An 18,507-nucleotide genomic window follows, 5' to 3' on the forward strand; every position below is an offset into this window, starting at 1 on the left:
TGCTCTGGGGTTGAATCGGGGTTGTGGAAATAAAAGAGGCTGTTTTCTGTAGGACCCCAGCCTCCTTTATTGCAGAAAGTGGAAGTTGTGTAGTGAATGAGGCAGTGGGCTGAAGGACAGTTTCACAGTTAAGGCAGTAGAATGCTTCCCTGGAAAACTGTATTCTGTCCCTACCGCACCAAAATTTTCATAATTAGTAACTATTTTGCGTTTCTCATTTTCTGAGATACCTGGGGTCTGATTTGCAGAAGTGCTGGATGCTCACAACTGGAACTGAAGTTGATTGGAGCTATGCTTTGAATGTTATAAAGTGATAGAAAAATGCTAAGTAGTCTGAAGACTCAGGACCTAGGTGTCTCAAGTTAGGCACCCAAAATTAGCAGCCACATTTTACAATTTGGCCATAATCTCTCCTTGCCTCAGTTCTCCAGCTGTGAAACGAGGATAATAATAAAACCTATTCATAGAGTCATACAATATTAGGGTTGGAAGAGACCTCAGGAGGTCATCTAGTCCAATCCCCTGCTCAAAGCAGGACCAACACCAACTAAATCATTCCAGCCAAGGCTTTGTCAAGCTGGGCCTTAAAAACCTCTAAGGAAGGAGATTCCACCACCTCCCTAGATAACCCATTCCAGTGCTTCACCACCCTCCTAGTGAAATAGTGTTTCCTAATATCCAACGTAGACCTCCACCACTGCAACTTGAGACCATTGCTTCTTGTTCTGTCATCTGCCACCACTGAGAACAGCCTAGCTCCATCCTCTTTGGAACCCCCCTTCAGGTAGTTGAAGTCTGCTATCAAATCCCCCCTCACTCTTCTCTTCTGCGGACTAAAAAACCCCAGTTCCCTTAGTCTGTCCTCATAAGCCATGTGCCCCAGCCCCCTAATCATTTTTGTTGCCCTCCGCTGGATTCTCTCCAATTTGTCCACATCCCTTCTGTAGTGGGGGGTCCAAAACTGGATGCAATACTCCAGGTGTGCCCTCACCAGTGTCGAATAGAGGGGAATAATCACAATCTGCTGGCAGTGCTCCTACTAATACAGCCCAATATGCCATTGGCCTTCTTGGCAACAAGAGCACACTGCTGACTCATATCCAGCTTCTCATCCACTGTAATCCCCAGGTCCCTTTCTGCAGAACTGCTGTTTAGCCAGTCGGTCCCCAGCCTGTAGCGGTGCATGGGATTCTTCCTTCCTAAGAGCAGGACTCAGCATTTGTCCTTGTTGAACCTCATCAGATTTCTTTTGGCCCAATCCTCCAATTTGTCTAGGTCACTCTGGACCCTATCCCTACCCTCCAGCATATCTACCTCTCCCCCCAGCTTAGTGTCATCTGCAAACTTGCTGAGGGTGCAATTAATCCCATCATCCAGATCATTAATAAAGCTGTTGAACAAAACTGGACCCAGGATCAACCCCTGGGGCACTCTGCTTGATATCGGCTGCCAACTAGACATCGAGCCGTTGATCACTACCCGTTGAGCCTGACAATCTAGCCAGCTTTCTAGCCACCTTATAGTCCATTCATCCAATCCATACTTTTTTAACTTGCTGAGAAGAATACTGTGGGAGACCATATCAAAAGCTTTGCTAAAGTCAAGATATATCACATCCACCGCTTTCCCTATATCCACAGAGCCAGTTATCTCATCATAGAAGGCAATCAGGTTGGTCAGGCATGAAACTTGCCCTTGATGAATCCATGTTGACTGTTCCTGATCACCTTCCTCTCCTCCAAGTGCTTCAAAATGGATTCCTTGAGGACCTGCTCCATGATTTTGCCGAGGACTGAAGTCAGGCTGACCGGTCTTTAGTTCTCCGGGTTCTCTTTCTTCCCTTTTTTAAATACAGGCACTATATTTGCCTTTTTCGAATCGTCCGGGACCTCCACCAGTCGCCACAAATTTTCAAAGATAATGGCCAGTGGCTCTGCAATCACATCAGTCAACTCCCTCAGCACCCTTGGATGCATTAGATCTGGACCAATGGACTGGTGCACGTCCAGCTTTTCTAAATAGTCCTTAACCTGGTCTTTCACTACTGAGGGCTGCTCACCTCCTCCCCATATTGTGTTGCCCAGTGCAGCAGTCTGGGAGCTGACCTTGTCTGTGAAGACCGAAGCAAAAAAATCATTGAGTACTTCAGCTTTTTCCACATCATCTGTTACTATGTTGCCTCCCTCATTCAGCCAGGGTCCCACACTTTCCCTGACCACCTTCTTGTTGCTAACATACCCGTAGAAATCCTTCTTGTTGTTCCCTTCTGGGTGTTGTGAAAATAAATTCATTAATGCTGTGAATCACTCGGATAATATGGCAAGAGAACCATGAAAAAACCCACAAGTTGATAGTTTTGTATTCAATGTAGGGTTTGGATGGTGTATGTTAAATAAGGCCGGGGGCACACATTGATTGGACTAGATGGCCTCCTGAGGTCTCTTCCAACCTTAATATTCTATGATTCTATGATTGAATGAGAAGGATTAAAATAAATATTGAATACCTACCTATTCACTGAATGAGGCAGGGATTCTGTGGGAACATGTGTTCATGTAATTAAAGTCTTACAATGCATATCCACAAGTGGGCCAAATTAAGGTTTCACAGGCAACCTTTATTCTGACATATATCCTAACTTGAGTGCTTGACTTTGCAACCTTAATGTTTTCTTAATGTTCTTTTTTGGATGTAAGTATAAAATATACAGTAACAAACATTTTGATCAAACTGCTGTGGTGGTTTTACTTTGTAGATACGTAATTTGAATCTCTTAGAGTCAGAAAACTAAGGATGTCTTTGGGCAAGAGTTTATTTTAACAATGAGGATCATTTTGAGAAGAGACTTCATTCTATGATGCACCTTGCAAAGGTAACACAAAGGTTTCGGTTATGTTTTGTGCATGAAAGACTCCCTGGTGCCAAAGTACTCTGGAGCATGAAAGTGTACATGCGCGCGCATACACACACAGAGAGATGTGGAAGGGGCTTATTAACAAAGCTGCTTAAAACAAATCTAAGACCCCCCTTTAAAGTCATGTGGCTGAGGCCTATATCACATATGGCCTAAAATTTTGTTTGTGACCTACTGCCTCACACTCTATTTTTATATGGAGTGTGATATGTTGAGTCCAGAAGATGGGGGCTGAAGGGAAAAGAGTAAATAATGTGTCTACAACTGGTGTGACTCTTTGTGCAGAGAATTAGGGAAATAGTTTCCAATTACATCTGAGGATGGAGGAATCTTCAATGCACCCTGATCAGGGCCATCCTGTTTCAGGCTTAGCACCACACAGCACTAGAATTTGAACAGTAAATCACACATTAAAATCTGGGAATTCCTTGTGGCTGCAGGTTTGGCAGCATTGTCCAAACTGGCCGTGATTATTGTTATTGGAGGATACTAGCCTCTTTTGGGAAATATCATATTTGTGCATAGAAGGACTTACTTTGAAAAACATCTGGAATTATTTGCTGGCCAGGGCTTTGACACACGTGGGCAGAAAGCATAGCAATATAGTTCCCTTGAGCCTGCTCCACTGAAGTCAATACAAAACTCTTACCGATATCAGCAGTGCAGGATCTGACCCATAGTTTCAACCTCTAGTTTCAGAAAAATGACTGTGTAAATATATGCAAGAAACTTTGTATCAGCACTTTGAGATATATGAATTAAAAGTACTGTCTTCATATCTATCACTTTTAATCTTTTAAAATTTTGATCAGCATAGTTTACAGCACGTAATATACATAAATATATTTGGGGTATATGTAATCCTTTGTAGTTGCATGAATAATGGCCATGTTAATTTACTAATATTTCACTTGTTCATAAATATGAATTTCCCCTTGAAAACTTAATAAATAAATGTTAATAAAATTAAAACTAAATTTAAAAACATTATCTTGTGAAAAATATATCAAGAAAACTACAAGTTAGATATGCTAATGTAATTCCCTAAACAGAATGAAAATCTCAACTTCAGCAGTGTCAACAAAAACATGTTTCTCTTCAAATTTAATTTCCATGAGAAACTGTGTTAAATTAAAACCTTCCAGTGCAGTGTCCTTCCATTTTTTGCATTTTTACTACCTAGAGATCAAACAGTTTGACACAGCAAAAATTCAAGTGAGTTAGGAAGAAATGCTGATTGGTTTGTTGGCTGGTGGCCGGGGGAATGTTATGACCAAGTAATTATGTGTTCTGGACAGATGTATTAACCAGGCTTCGGGCTGGAGCCACTGGATATTATTTTAGTCATAAGGCTAGGGGAACTGAATTATTTTCAAAGCGCTGGCTGGCTGACACTGCTTTAGTGATGCCTGTTCCAATGACTCTCTTTGGCAACAACTTCCAACGCTGCACTTATGACACAGTAAACAAAAACTACATTAAAGGTTTGTTTTTTAATCATAAAGGAGTTCAACATTTCCACTGAGTTGTTTTTTTTGCTATTTATCAAGCAGCATTGAAGGCTTTTATAAAGCTTCCATCCCCGTTTTTCTTACCAAAGGACTGAAGCCATTTAACAAAAGTGTTGTAGATCTTCTCTACAAAATAATAAAAATTCTTCAGAATTCAAGGTTTTTATCACTTTACTGATTGGACCTTATCACTAAATCCACCTGTCCAAACTTTACTAACTCACTCACCTGAAGTGAGTAGTAATTTTTGACTGGCTTGTATAAAGTAAGGTTTGGGGGGATGCTTGTTTTTCATTATCTTTCATAAGGTAAAGTCATATTTTGTCAGGTGCTGGTAAATATTAAAACTATTTTGTGAGGCGCTGAGATCCTTTGTTGATGGGAACAGCTAAAGGAGGGAAAAGGAAAGAGACATCTACCTTAAATACGTTCTAAGATGAAGCTCTGCCAAATTCGTTACCGCTTTCATTTGCCCCCCCCCCCCCCCAAAAAAATTGTGTATGTAAAACTTCATAAATTGTAAATAGATATGCTAATAATTATAAAACATATTGCATGTGATGTTTGATATTTCACAATGCACTGTAAAATGTGTGTGATATAATGACAAGGCTATCAAAAATTATGATTTACAGCCTCAAAAGAAACAAAAAGTTCATTGATTTTTTCCCAAGGTATTTAGTTCTCTCAACTAATTTGAAAATATAAATTGACAGATTTTATTTCTTTTAAATGTAACTATATCGCTGGTAGTTTTCTAGGGAAATAGACTAGAACAACAATGGCACTTCAAAATAATCTGTAGTAGAAAAGATTCCATTGTTCTGACTTTTCTCTACTATGATGGATTATGAATGCAAACTGTTATGTAAGGTCATTTTGAACATTGCCCTGGAGGCAGAATGTCAAGTGAAGCATAGCAAATATGTCAAAGCTTTTCTTTATTGGAATTAAAATGGGTTCACCTGAAGTATTAAGGCTCATTTCTCAGGCTGCTGTATCTGGTTACTACAAGATATGTAATGATGCATATACATAGCCTAGACAATGGTTTTGGGATCATAAGAATGGGTTCTATTTTTGGTTCTGTCACTAACTTGTTGTTTGACCACAGCCTCTTTGTGCTTCAGTTTCCCTATCTGTAAGATGTAGCTGATAAAACACTTTGAGATCCAGAGATGATAACTATATTGGTGCTAGTTATTAGTTGTTAATGTTATGTATTTAATGGCATGAACAAACTCTGAAGAGTGGAGTGAGAAATGAGATACCATGGGTAATAGCAAAAATCATATGAGAGAGTCAGGACAAAAATTCTCCTCTGAGATCTGCATGGGACCTAGTTATTCTGCTTTCCTTTCATCCAGGGATGTCTCACACCAGTGGGAGTTCTATGTCTGTTAAAAGAGAGGGTCTCACAATTTGGTGGGCCCTGTAGGAGTGATACTGGCTGGGAGTTGCCTTTCCCTGTGCTCCTGCTGGCGAAAGTGGGATCTGGCAGCAAGCTTACTTTTCATCTGATTCCGCTGACAAAATTCCAAAAGTTACAGAGCTTTCTAGGGATGGGTACTGAGTAAAAGAGCCCTGAATATTTGCTAATTTTGTATGTTCTACAGGCCAGCCATGCCTGTAAGGAAAGCAGAATACGGGAGTCAAAATCCACTATTAAGATCTGAGAGCAAAATTTAGATCTAGGTGAGGAAAAGAGCAAGGAAGGAGAATGCGAATTGGGCTTTTCTGTAAGCCATTTGCTTTTGAAGCTTTCTTGCTTTTATTTAAACACTTTTTAATAAACTGTTGCATGTTGCCTGTGCTACAAAAACATAATAATGAACATATCCTCTACACTGAATATTGCAGAAAATACAAACACACTAGTTCCATTGGGAATCTTTTCATTGACATCCGTGGGATTTGAGTCAGGCCAAAGTGCCAACAGACAGAAGTGGGGAAGGGCTTAAGTCATCAAAAGTGAACAAATCAAACCACGCTACCATAAATACACATAGATCAAACAGATATTCATTTATTTAGTAAGTTTCATATTGTTAGAACTCCAGGTACTGCTACAGAGTTATTATTCATTTACACTGGTATAAATGAGAGCAGAATCAGATCTAGGATTTTCCACTCACACCACAAGAGTGTTTTCTTTTTTTGTTTTAAAGACAAGGAGGAAAGAAAGGGGCAGGATTTGGCGATTACTTGCCAACTATGTTTGTGATATTTCAAGTAAAACAAAGGAAACAGTCTCATCCTTTCTAATTAGTAAATGTTTGTAAAGCACTTTGAAGATGTGAAGTGCTAAGTGTTAATCATTAATTTTATTTCAACCAATCTATAATATTTCTGCATGTATGACCACAGAATAAGTTTCAATAAAAATGTATTTGAACCACCAAGACAAAATTGCTTAAAAGCTTTTGATCTGCTTATACATCACATCTCTGCAGACCTTTTTCTTTCAACCCAGAGTTACATTCAAAAGCAGAAAGATATACAGCTGACATTTCAAACTGAATGACACTACGATAAACTAGGGTTTCTCTAGAAGATAAAATACATCATAAATCGGTGTAACACTTACCTCACTTTAAATATTACTGTCTCCTTTTATCAGGTAACACTATATAACCTCCCCTTGCCTCCTTTCTTCCCATATTTTATTTGGGATTTTAATTCCGAACAATGATCACAACCAGAATTTTTTAAATTAAAATAAAATATATGGCTTTAAAGGTTTAGGTTATCTGATAAAAAGATTTAATTTAAAAAGATACCGATTCTTTTGAGTCCCTGCTAAAAGTGATAATAACTGAAATGTATGGTGTAAATCTTATTCTGTAAATGTCTTTTTAACAAAACAATTATTCCTTTCCTTAAAAAAGAAGTCCACTCGACTATTGGACCTCCTTATTGCAGAGTTTCACAAAATCATACATTTATTCAAACTATTTTAGGGCAATAGAGTGGAATAACTACAATTACTTATAGGGAAATATTCCAGTCTATAGAAGCAACTGAGTTTTTAATTTCAGAGCACTGTACATGTACATTAACATGACACTTTATAAACACACACAAATCCTGGCTTCATTGGAGTCAGTGGCAAAATTAATGTCAATGGAGCTAGGATTTTACCCAGATCTCTGCCCCAAGGATCTTGCAATCAAATTCAGACAGACAAATATAAAACAAGCAAATAATTTGTACAGAAGTAAGTAAGGGGCAATGTAATTTTAGACATCATCACTGTAATGCTTTATTAATGGAGTGCGTTGGAAGGACACATTAGAAAGACATTTCAGACTCCATCTACGGTTGTTAAGCAGAGGAGATCTCAAGAACCATTATTATCTGACTGTGGTCAGTACCAAAGTAAATCAAGGTCTCACACTATGATCTTAGGTACATGTTGGCTCCAAACCATGAAAACTCATTTGCTTGTGAGATTAGAAAGATCAAAAACATAATTCAAGATTTTCAAAGCATGAGCCTATAAAATAGTCACAAAAGTCCATATAAAATGGCCTGATTTTCAGAGATTCTGAGAACCCACAATCCACCATTGATTTCCCACAAGTTTAAAAATGTTGGCAAAAAGCAGTGTCAACTTCCTATCTGAAAAAAAATGGGGATAATGTGCCTATTCCTGGGATGCAGTCAAGAAAATATGGTGAGAATTAATTAGTTAATATTTGTACAGTCCTTTGTAAATCTAAAGCATGATTTAAAGGTAGAGTAATTATTATTATTATTAAGTATATGCTGGTTTACTAAAAGTGGAGTGATAGTATAAAACACCCAGGACTGCCTTGCATCTACAGTAAAACACCGTGTTTATAATTAAATCAAGACATTTTTGGCCATATAAGATACAGATATGTAAGCATGAGTTATTGAAGTACTAGTTTTTCTTATATTGTTGCATCTAACCAGGAAACTGGTTGGAATTTCTTTGAATGAACTAGCCAAATTAATTGTTAAGATATAAAGTTTTTGTGCTTATTTTATAAATCATTGCAGAAAATTTGATCACTTCAAGAATAATGATTATTGTTTATTGCTACCATTCAGTTCTTTAATATTAAATTATCACGACTGGGGTAAGTAATAAAACAAGTGCTAGAATATTTTCTGAATATCTGAATACAGATAGTTGGATTTGGTTATATGCAGAAAGTCAAAAGTTTTATACACAATATTTTTTTCAGATCCCTACCTGGTTGGTTGATTTTGGTTCCCCAGTTGGCTGATGCTGTGCAGTCACTTTATGCACTACCTAAGCCAGTCAGAGGAAAACAATGGTCAGAGGCAGGGAAGAGCTGTGTGCACTCCCTATTACAATGTAGAAGGGAAGGTTGTTTTCTTTTTGACACTTCTCAAATATTTATGTGGGCTATAGAGGTCAATACTCATCTATGGTAGCTCATCAAGGATGCTGAAAAGAAGTGTGGGCTATACATCAAAGCTATCAGAAGGATAGCCACCAGTTCTTACCTTTCCTAATCCTAATACTTTTTTTAGTCATTTATATAAGTAGCCTAATTTTCAGAAGTGCTGAGCCCTGAGCAGGTTCCTGTGAAGTTAATGGGAGCCACTGGTATAAGGCATTTTTGAAAACCAGACCAAACTTATTTAGGTGACTAAATAGGGTCTTCAGGCCCAGCTTTAGGCATCCATTTCTGAAAATGTTGGCCCTGCGTCTACAATATTTAATCCTATCTAATGGAAGTGTAAGTCATTTTGTTATCCATATACACCTCTATTCCGATATAACGCTGTCCTCAGGAGCCTAAAAATCTTACCGCGTTATAGGTGAAACTGCATTATATCAAACTTGCTTTGATCTGCCGGAGTGCACAGCCCCGTCCCCCCCGGAGCACTGCTTTACCGTGTTATATCCGAATTCATGTTATATTGGGTCGTATTATATCAAGGTAGAGGTGTAAATGGCAAATTCTTTTTTAAAACCTGTTAGCCTCTTGGACTCAGTGATACCCTGTTTCAATGAGTTCCATAGATTGATTGTGTATTATGTTAAAAAGGTTTTCTTTTTCCGTTTTAAATTTCTCTTCAATTTCATTATTATTATTAATCACATTTATTACATTACTGCCTAGAGGCCAGCTGAGAATGGGACCATCATTAATTGTTCCCTTGTTCTTGTAATAGGAAAGAGGGGTGAATAGAAGTTCTCCTCTTATTTGCTGCATACCATTCATTAGTTTATATACCTCTATCATGTCTTCTCTTCTTCATCAGCATCTTGAAAGGTTCTACTGGTTCTAACAGAATTCCCTGTTGAAAAGATTGGGAATATTCCAAAAACCAATGGAATCTGACAAACTAGTGGAACTTTGTATGTGTGCCCACTATATTGGCCCCCTGCTGGCAGGAAGAAAGTTTGATTTAATAGGTCAATGATCTCTAAACCACTATTCTTATAAACAAATTAATAGCTGTTTTATATTTTTTTTTTAATTCAGGAACCTTTCTGTCCCTTAATGTAGTTTAGCTATTTTCATGTCATTACTTTAGCATTTGCCTTCCTAATATCAACAAAAAAGATAAAAATAGACTACAGCCAACAGAATTCAGGAAGAATTTTAGACAGATGGGAAGAACTGTGTGCTTGCTGTGGTCTATGCTTTAAAACTAACACTGATCCAAGAAAGACTGGGGTCACATTTTTTAGGATTAAAGACTTTTGTTGTCATCTGACAAAAAAATACACAGGAAAAGCCTTTTACTCTCACATTTCCATCTTTCTTAGATCTTGAAGTAGTAAAAAATACATTGGGAATAGTGTACAAAGCCTTTCACCTCTAGTTCACTGGTATGGATTTGGCTCAGGTTTGTAGTGGTCAAAAGTTCAATGGCATTTAGCCATTCGTCCATCATTACTATTGGTGACTGTCAATAATCTCCATGCCTTTCCTGCTGGACAGGTATCCACATCTCCCAAACCATCACAATCATTAGGATTAGATGGCACCTTTGGGGCCACTGTCAACAAAATGACTAATGTAAAATAAACATGGAGATTGAACTATTGTCTCTCCTGTCAGAGTGCTCCCTCCACAAAAGGGCTGACAGCTAATGTAAAGAAGTGTGCACTGTTCAGTAGGTAAACAAAGGACTTGCACTGTCTGTTTGGCACTTTTCATACACTGTGTTAAAATGTATTTCCAACTTACTATATCCACAGAGAAGCAGAATTTTTTGTTTGTATCAGATATTAGTACAATAAATAACAGACAGTGCAGTCTCTGTGATGATTTAGAGCCAAGTTTTCAAAAGTGTTGTTTTTTTACCTCATTCAGTTTTGCTCATGTTCAGCCTACGTGAAGATATGCTGTATGTATTCCTCTGACTCTCATGTACATATAGGTATGTGGTGCATAAACCAGCATTATACACATGACCATTGGAGAGAGCCTGCTGCCAATAAGGCCAGGAAATTCAGCATATTCTCAAAAAGGAGCATTAAGTATATTTATTTGAGGGATATTCATAAGAGATGTTCTTGCCTGAGAGAGGTATGTATTTCTGCTTGCCCTCAGCTTTCCAATTCTTCATCTCAGCATCTTTCAAATCATTAATCATGTATATTTATAACATGGGAGAGGGGAGGCTTTAAAAATGATTGAGTTAATTTTGGACCCTGGTATTTGGGTAGCTGACTTTATTCAGAACACTTTAGCCGACACAGTTTTTTTACACAGCGATTTCTATAACTAAGGCCCAGTGCTGCAGGCCCAGTGCACACAGCACCTTGCCAGGATCAGGCCTTAATGTGTAGTCAATTTGTTCATGCTTAGATGATCACATAGTCCCATGATTCCAGGAGTATTTATGGATGACTGTGTTTATAAACAGAACTGATAATGTATTTTCATATTATTGATCTTCTCTTTCTAAAAATAACACTACTTGGAAAGAAAGCATTAATCATTAATACACTACGTTGTTTCTCTATTTTTGTGAACACCTACTTTTATGCTGGAAAAAAATCTCTCAAAATCTCTGAAGACAATTGTGAATTGAGTGGAAAAGTATCTGCACTATGCTGGATACATGGAAAATAAAATTGTAAACATATTGGGTTATGTATGCTGATATCTTTTGTTCAGAATTAGAGGAAAAAATATCTGATTATTAAAATATTCTGCCCTTTTAAAATAGAAATAAAGGAAGTTACTCTTAAATATCACAACTGATATGTTTATATTTTGCATTTTTTAAGTCTCTTAATTCTATAAATGTCACCCTCTTTTCTTTTCCAACCCTTTTTAAAAAATCTGTCTTCTAACTGCTTTGTCACTTCTAAATGTTTGAAAATTTGTTAACAAGGAAACACGGGATCACTTTACTGTTAAATGTATTACTGAAGTGAAACGTTAAAATACCATAACGGTATGTTGGAAGCATTTAATTTTGATAGGCATGATATATAGCTAGGGAAGTAAGTGTACTCAAATAATTATGCTGTCTTTGAAAGACTAGGCTATTTAAAAATGGATTAGCCAATAAGACTGAAGTAGTAGTTGTCAAATTTTCAGGAAGTAATTAAACAAGCAGAGGTCCTCTCTTTTTACTGGCTGTTTCTGGATTACATAGGGATTATGAAGAGAGACAAGAAAAATGACAGAGCGGGCTAAACAGCCAACCCTCACCCCAAAGAAAATTGTTTTTTCTCATTAGATCAGCTTTCTCATCTACAAATAGTTAAGAAATATTTTGCAATATTTTGATCACAAGTGTTTCAGAAAATGTGCCCTTCTGAAAAACAATAATCAGATATGGGATTTTAGATGCTACACAGTGAAATGTGTCCTCCAAAAGAATTATTCCCTGGTTCTTTTTGGGGGGGAGGGGGATATTTAATCTTCTGCTCTTTTGGTTGGCTGCCATCTGGCACTTTGCCTTTCATTTCAGAAATAAGGTCCCCAATTGTTTCTACAGCTGTTGTCAGTGCTGCATAATTCCTTGCAAATAGCTGACTCTGTGCACAGTTTCACATCTTTCCTAGGATATCTCAAACTGGCAATGTACCCTCCCTTCTTCATGCCATTCTGTTTTTCAATTCACACAGTGTAACAGGCAGTAACTGCCTTTGGGCTCACTGCAAAAGCAGATCTAACAGTAAAGAATTGTTCATCATCGTGTTCCCATTACACCTCTGGCACTTAGGGCAAGTCTTTCAATGGTTCCCCAGCTATGCCCCAAGTTTTCCAGCTCGGCTTCCACAGCTCTTCACCATGTTGTTTTCGGGAGGCCTCGTTTTCTCTTGCCTTCAGGTGTCCATCTTATTGCTATTCTGGTGATGGAATCAGTTTCCATCTGAAGAACATAACCGATCCATCTCCAACGCCTCCTGGCAATGATGGTGCTCCTATCCTCTTGGCTGCACTGTGTCAATAGATCTTGCTTTGAGATTGTTCTGGGCCAAAAGATAAGGAGGATTTTTCTGAGGCAGATTGCATGGAATGTTCACTTGGGTTTTATTCCTTGTTTGCATGGATATAATGATTCAAGAGCCACACAGCAAAATAATAAACATGGCATTATTCATGCCCTTGTTTAAATTCATTGTTAGCTTAGCACAGGTACTTAGTGCTGTATAAAAACCTAAGATAGGGGATTGTGACTTCAGGAGGATGAGAAAATTATTGATTGTATGCGGAGTATGTGTTCTGGGCTATCTAGGGTGATTAAACAGCAAATGTGAAAAATCGGGACGGGGTGGGAGTTAATAGGAGGCTATATAATAAAAAGACCCCAAAATTGGGACTGTCCCTATAAAATCAGGACATCTGGTCACCCTAGGGCTATCCCTAATAGTATAATGCACCTTGAATGTCTTTCAATTAAAGAGAAAAAATGGCAGTGCAGTAGCAGCTGTGAGATACCATGAAACCTCTTGCCCCTTTTTCCCCTCTCCACCTGCCATATCAAAGACCTCTTGAAGTGGGGTGTGGTGTGGTTGTAAGTATAGGGGATTCCACAAGGGAGAGAGGAAGGAAATGACCTGAAATTCAGCTCAGATTTGAGTACTTTGATCATCCTGGTCTGAGTTTGGGATTCATAATAAAACATGGAACCAAGCTCAACTTGCCTAGTTTCAGAATTAATTCAGGAAGTTTTGCATAGCCCTAGTCCTATTGAATATATTCTTTAATAACTCTGAGTCATTGTATGTACTGTGCATACAAAAAATCTGTCATTTTTCCAAATCAATTAAATAAAGGCCAGAACATGACTTTAATAAATAAGACACTCAAGGGATTTGTTCCACTGTAACTGAGAGAAGAATCTAGCTCTAAATAAATTAATGAATTTGGCAATGATAGTGCATGAAAAGCCCCATGGTGTAACAACTCATGTTTCAATCCCAGTTGTCACCTGTTGTGTGAAAGGTCTAACCATAGAAGATACATCTAAATTTGTATTTACCAGTTTTGTAAAAAGGTTGATCTTCAGAAATAAAAGTAAATTAAAAGACCAGCATATAACTGTAAAATTATATGGCATACTGTACCAGTGAAATCAGAGATAAAAGTAGCACTGATGACTCTTGTGATGGGGGAATCTACATAAGTAACTCAGTCCCATTTGCAGGTATTATTTTAATCAATCATTTTAAGAAACCAATAAGAAAAGGAGGTCAGGGCTCAAAGGGAAAAATGAAATTGGAAGAAGCAAATTATTAGTGGCTCTCAGCATCTCTGTAACCAAATATTGTCAGCTTCCAACAGGGTTGCTCTAGAGGTGAATCAGATAAACAACCATAGGAGATGCCAAGGAAAATGGTACACATAGATGCATAAATTCTCCCATCTTTCATCCCGCATGAGTTATTATAATTGGGTCATGCTTGGCACACCAAAATCTTCATTGGAGTTACTGGAACTGCCAGAAAATCCAATGACACTTGATGGCTGCTCCCGATTTCCAGATAGTCTGTGTAAACTGCAGTCTTGGATTCTGGTTTTATTTTTTTATGTTTGGTTCCTACCTACTGAAGTAGTCTGATTACAGAGAGGTTTATCCGACCATAAAATCAAGTAGCTATTTAAACTGCTAATGTAGCACCTCTGGTGGTAACTGCATATTAGGACTAACTAGTTCATTTTAGATTTCAGTGAGAACTCTGAATTTGACTCCTTCTAAGCTATTTTATATTGCATAAATAAATAGTTCCATGACATTTAAACCTGATTAGCAGATCAAAATATTATATTCTCCTTAAAATAAAAATTAGAAATAACAATCCCTCTTTCTTCCTTTTCAGCCTGTAGAAAAAATAATACATCATCATGTTGACAACTTTTCAGCAAAGCCAAATAAGGTAACACTCCATGTGGGGTTCCACAGGATACTGCATTTTGGTCCCACTCCTACACTGTGACCTCACATCTGTTTGGGTTGGAAGCCACAAAAACCATCTTCTGGGGGACCCAATATCACTTGTCTTTGGGCACACTGGGGCTGCCCCTTTCCACAGACCACTATGCTCTGTCATCAATCCCCACTCACCCAATTAGAAGGCCCCCCCTCCAACACCACCCAGCAGAGCCATGATGGGGTGGCAGCAAAGAGAGCCCCCTTCTGCTCAGCAGAGTACTCTTCTGAGGTGGAGTAAGTAGGGCATGCCCCCCACAGTGAGTTTCAGAGTGAACACTACATTAAGATGAATGGAGCACTCACACCTGTGATTTTAGACTTTCTGCAAACTCTGACAGACATCACTGCATCAGTTACAGTCAAGTCATGCTTTTCACCTTTTCTTCACGGTCTTGAGGGTCACAAGGTTGCAAGTAAGTAATCAACCTAATTGAAATTGTTGGTAGGCTAGTAGTACACCACAGAATAGCAAGACTGCTCACCTACCCACAGGCCCGAGTTAAGTTTCTATCTAGAAGACACTTACATGGTCCCCTTCACTCTAGTATCTGAGCACCTCAGTCTTTTAAATGTATTTAACTTAACAACAAGCCAGATATTCTCCACATTTTACAAATTGGGAACTGAGGCACAAAGGAACTAAGTGACTTTCCCAAGGTCACAAAGGAAGTATGTGGCAAAGCAGGGAACTGAACCAAGACCAACACCCCAGCCACTGTGCTATCCTTTCCTCTGTTAATATGTTGATTAAGATCTGGGAGTGCAGCAACTGGACCCAGGAAACTCCGCTGCTGAACTAATTACTGGTGGCAGAGACAGGATCTCTCTTTATTTTGTAATAGTGGTAAATAGGCATTTTTCTTCTGTCTTTTGGGTGCTTCTCATTTTTGTGGGAGGTTAGGTCTTTTATTTTTATGTTGTTAGTTGTAGCAGTTATGATGTGACGTGTTTGTGCTGTTTCTGCTAGAAGGTGGGAGTAGACACATGAAACTGCAGAGCCAAGGCTCTCCTCTGAGCATGAGCAAAATGCAAACCCAGCCATCAGCATATACTTACCGGCATGGCATACACTTGTGGAGATATGGTGCATCAGCCAATGTATTGGCTAACATCTCTCCTAGCTCTCTGAGTGTTATGGAATGGAGATCCTGTGCTGTTTGCACAGGAAGAAGAGGCTCTCTGCACCTTTTTTCCTACCCTTTCAAGCACTAACACAAGGCAGGATTTAGCCCTAAGATTTTAGGAGTGGATCTTTATTTAAAGAATGCTCAAATAACAATCCTACCTTCTTATTAATTGCCTCTTGATTGAATATGCCATACCTTAGACTACTTGTAGTAAGTTCCTGATTAAAATAACTCACTTTATTAAATAACATTCTGCATTATCAATTATGGTGATTGGAGGTCACTGATACAATCTCTTAAGAGCAATAGACTTTTCTTATCCAAATGCTCCTATTTATACTATAATTATCTCTATTGCAACACTGCATGTGAAGATGTTGAAATCATGCCCATAGTTAACTGAAAAGCTCATTAATAAGAGTTTAACTGTACAGATTTCTTATCCATGTTAAAGCTTGGCATTCAAGAACTTTGCTCAGGAGCAATTTTCTTTTTAAATTTTCTAAACAATTTGCTTCACTTTAAAGTTTAATGGTTTCTTGATGCTGTAACTTGATTGTGTTTAAGTTGTTTTGTTTAAAGAAAAGCTTAAAGCTAAATTATTACTTTTTATGTTTTATTATTTTTAAAACACAAAGATTTTCAAGATCAGGAAAATTGAGGCATAATCTAATTACTATGCATACAAATAGCTACTTTTCTACTATTTGTTTAATTTGAACCTGTAATATGTAGATTGGACCTGAGCCTGAGAGCCAGGTAATCAGCATTCTTTTATCTTCACTGTCATAGCTATTCTGTGTGACTTCTGGCAAGTCACTCATTCTTTCTGTGCCGCCTTTTGCTATCTATAAGTTTGAAATAATAATACTTCCAAATTCTTTCGCCACATGGCGTTGCAAGGCTGAATTCATTAACATTTTAAAGCACTTTTTGCTCCTCAGATGAAAGACACTATCCAAGTGCTAAGTATTAATATTACATTTTATATATTACAGTATATACATATATACTATGTACAGCATTGTTTGTGGTCATTCAGATCATAGGCTATAATGATTCTGAAGAGAGATATGTAAGTGGGAGGATGTGATGAATGTATGTCAAGAACAGCACACAAACTATACGCCAGAGAGCTGTATGAATGTGTAGACTGTTGGTAACTGCAAATTACCTACAAAAAAGAAGTTAAACCATTAAGGCTAAAATGGGAGTTGAACACTTAACTCCCTTTGGCTTCTTTGAAAAGCCCAGCCTCAATATATGTTAAGACTGTAACTCAAACAATGGGCCCTATATGTGCCAAAGAGGACTCAATCTACTTTTCAAAGGAAGGTTTTGGTACACAGAAAATGCAGAATAGAAATCAATGCGTAACAAAAGACAAAATGGTGCACAGACCATTCAGTGAAGCTCTTTTTTGTGGTGATGCAGAAAATGTCTTACTTGTAAAGTTTCCTACAATTTAAAATATAAATCAAGGGTAGGCAACCTATGGCACGCGTACCAAAGGCGGCATGCAAGCTGATTTTCAGTGGCACTCACACTGCCCGGGTTCTGGCCACTAATCTGGGGGAGCTCTGCATTTTAATTTAATTTTAAATGAAGCTTCTTAAACATTTTAAAAACCTTATTTACTTTACATACAACAATAGTTTAGTTATATTTTATAGAAAGAGATCTTCTAAAAATGTTAAAATGTATTACTGGCACGCGAAACCATAAATTAGAGTAAATAAATGAAAACTCGACACACCACTTCTGAAAGGTTGCTGAACCCTGATATAGATGTTTGGGTGGGTCTGTTACACTACTTTCTATTTTTAAAAATTGATACAAGAGTAGGGGACTAATCTTGCTCCCTTTGGTTAATTTTACCCTTGACTTTAATGGGAGCAGAACTGAGCCCAAGGTTGAGATGGATGTACAAGGGGGGGCTGTCCCACAAAGAAGATGACCCTGTGAACACTTTGCAAACAGAATTCCTTTTGGTTCCAGTGGAAGTTTGGAAAATGTGGGACTTGCAGGATTGGATCAAAAAGAGAAAGATTTGAAAATTGCTCTGTCAATGCATAATAGTAACATTAATGCAGATTGTAGGTATTCTGGATAGTAGCTTAAATTATATATAATTATTGCAGCATACATTGGAATAATTGTTTTGCCATAATCCATTTATTAAATTATAATGATTGATTACAATTACTTCACATATCTACAAAAGGGATTTGAAACACAGAGAGAGAACTGTAGAGTAGCATTCTTCTTGATTAGTTGCAGTTTAATGTTTAAAATGTAGGGCCACGGTCCTGCAAACACTTGTGCATTGGAGTAACTTTATGCATGGGAATAGTCCCATTTTGTTACCAGTTGTGTCAGTGAAGATATTCCCACACATACATTTTTACAGGTTTGAGGTCTTAATTATAGACTTGTCATAATTATATAGGGGTAAAAATGGGGTTGGGTAAGAGAGAGTCTACATATCTGCCTTTCCAGGCAAGATCCTGTAGTCCTGATTCATAGGAAACAAGGAATTGCTATA

At 37.8% G+C, this 18,507-nt stretch overlaps 1 protein-coding gene across 2 annotated transcripts in view; it reads left to right on the forward strand.

Moving 5' to 3' along the window:
• The window catches only part of LOC101943579 (uncharacterized), a 236,867-nt gene that overhangs the window by 193,515 nt on the left and 24,845 nt on the right, over positions 1 to 18,507 (forward strand). Inside the window, exon 1 of one of the 2 annotated variants that reach the window (XM_065596649.1) lies at positions 14,728 to 14,779. The exons of the other annotated variant lie outside the window; for it this stretch is intronic. The gene's annotated coding sequence lies outside the window, so the exon portion shown is untranslated. Of the gene's footprint in view, positions 1 to 14,727; positions 14,780 to 18,507 lie in introns of those variants that run through there. 2 annotated transcript variants of the gene reach the window in all.

The sequence above is a fragment of the Chrysemys picta genome, chromosome 5, assembly GCF_011386835.1.
Source record: "Chrysemys picta bellii isolate R12L10 chromosome 5, ASM1138683v2, whole genome shotgun sequence".
Lineage (NCBI taxonomy): Eukaryota > Metazoa > Chordata > Testudines > Emydidae > Chrysemys > Chrysemys picta.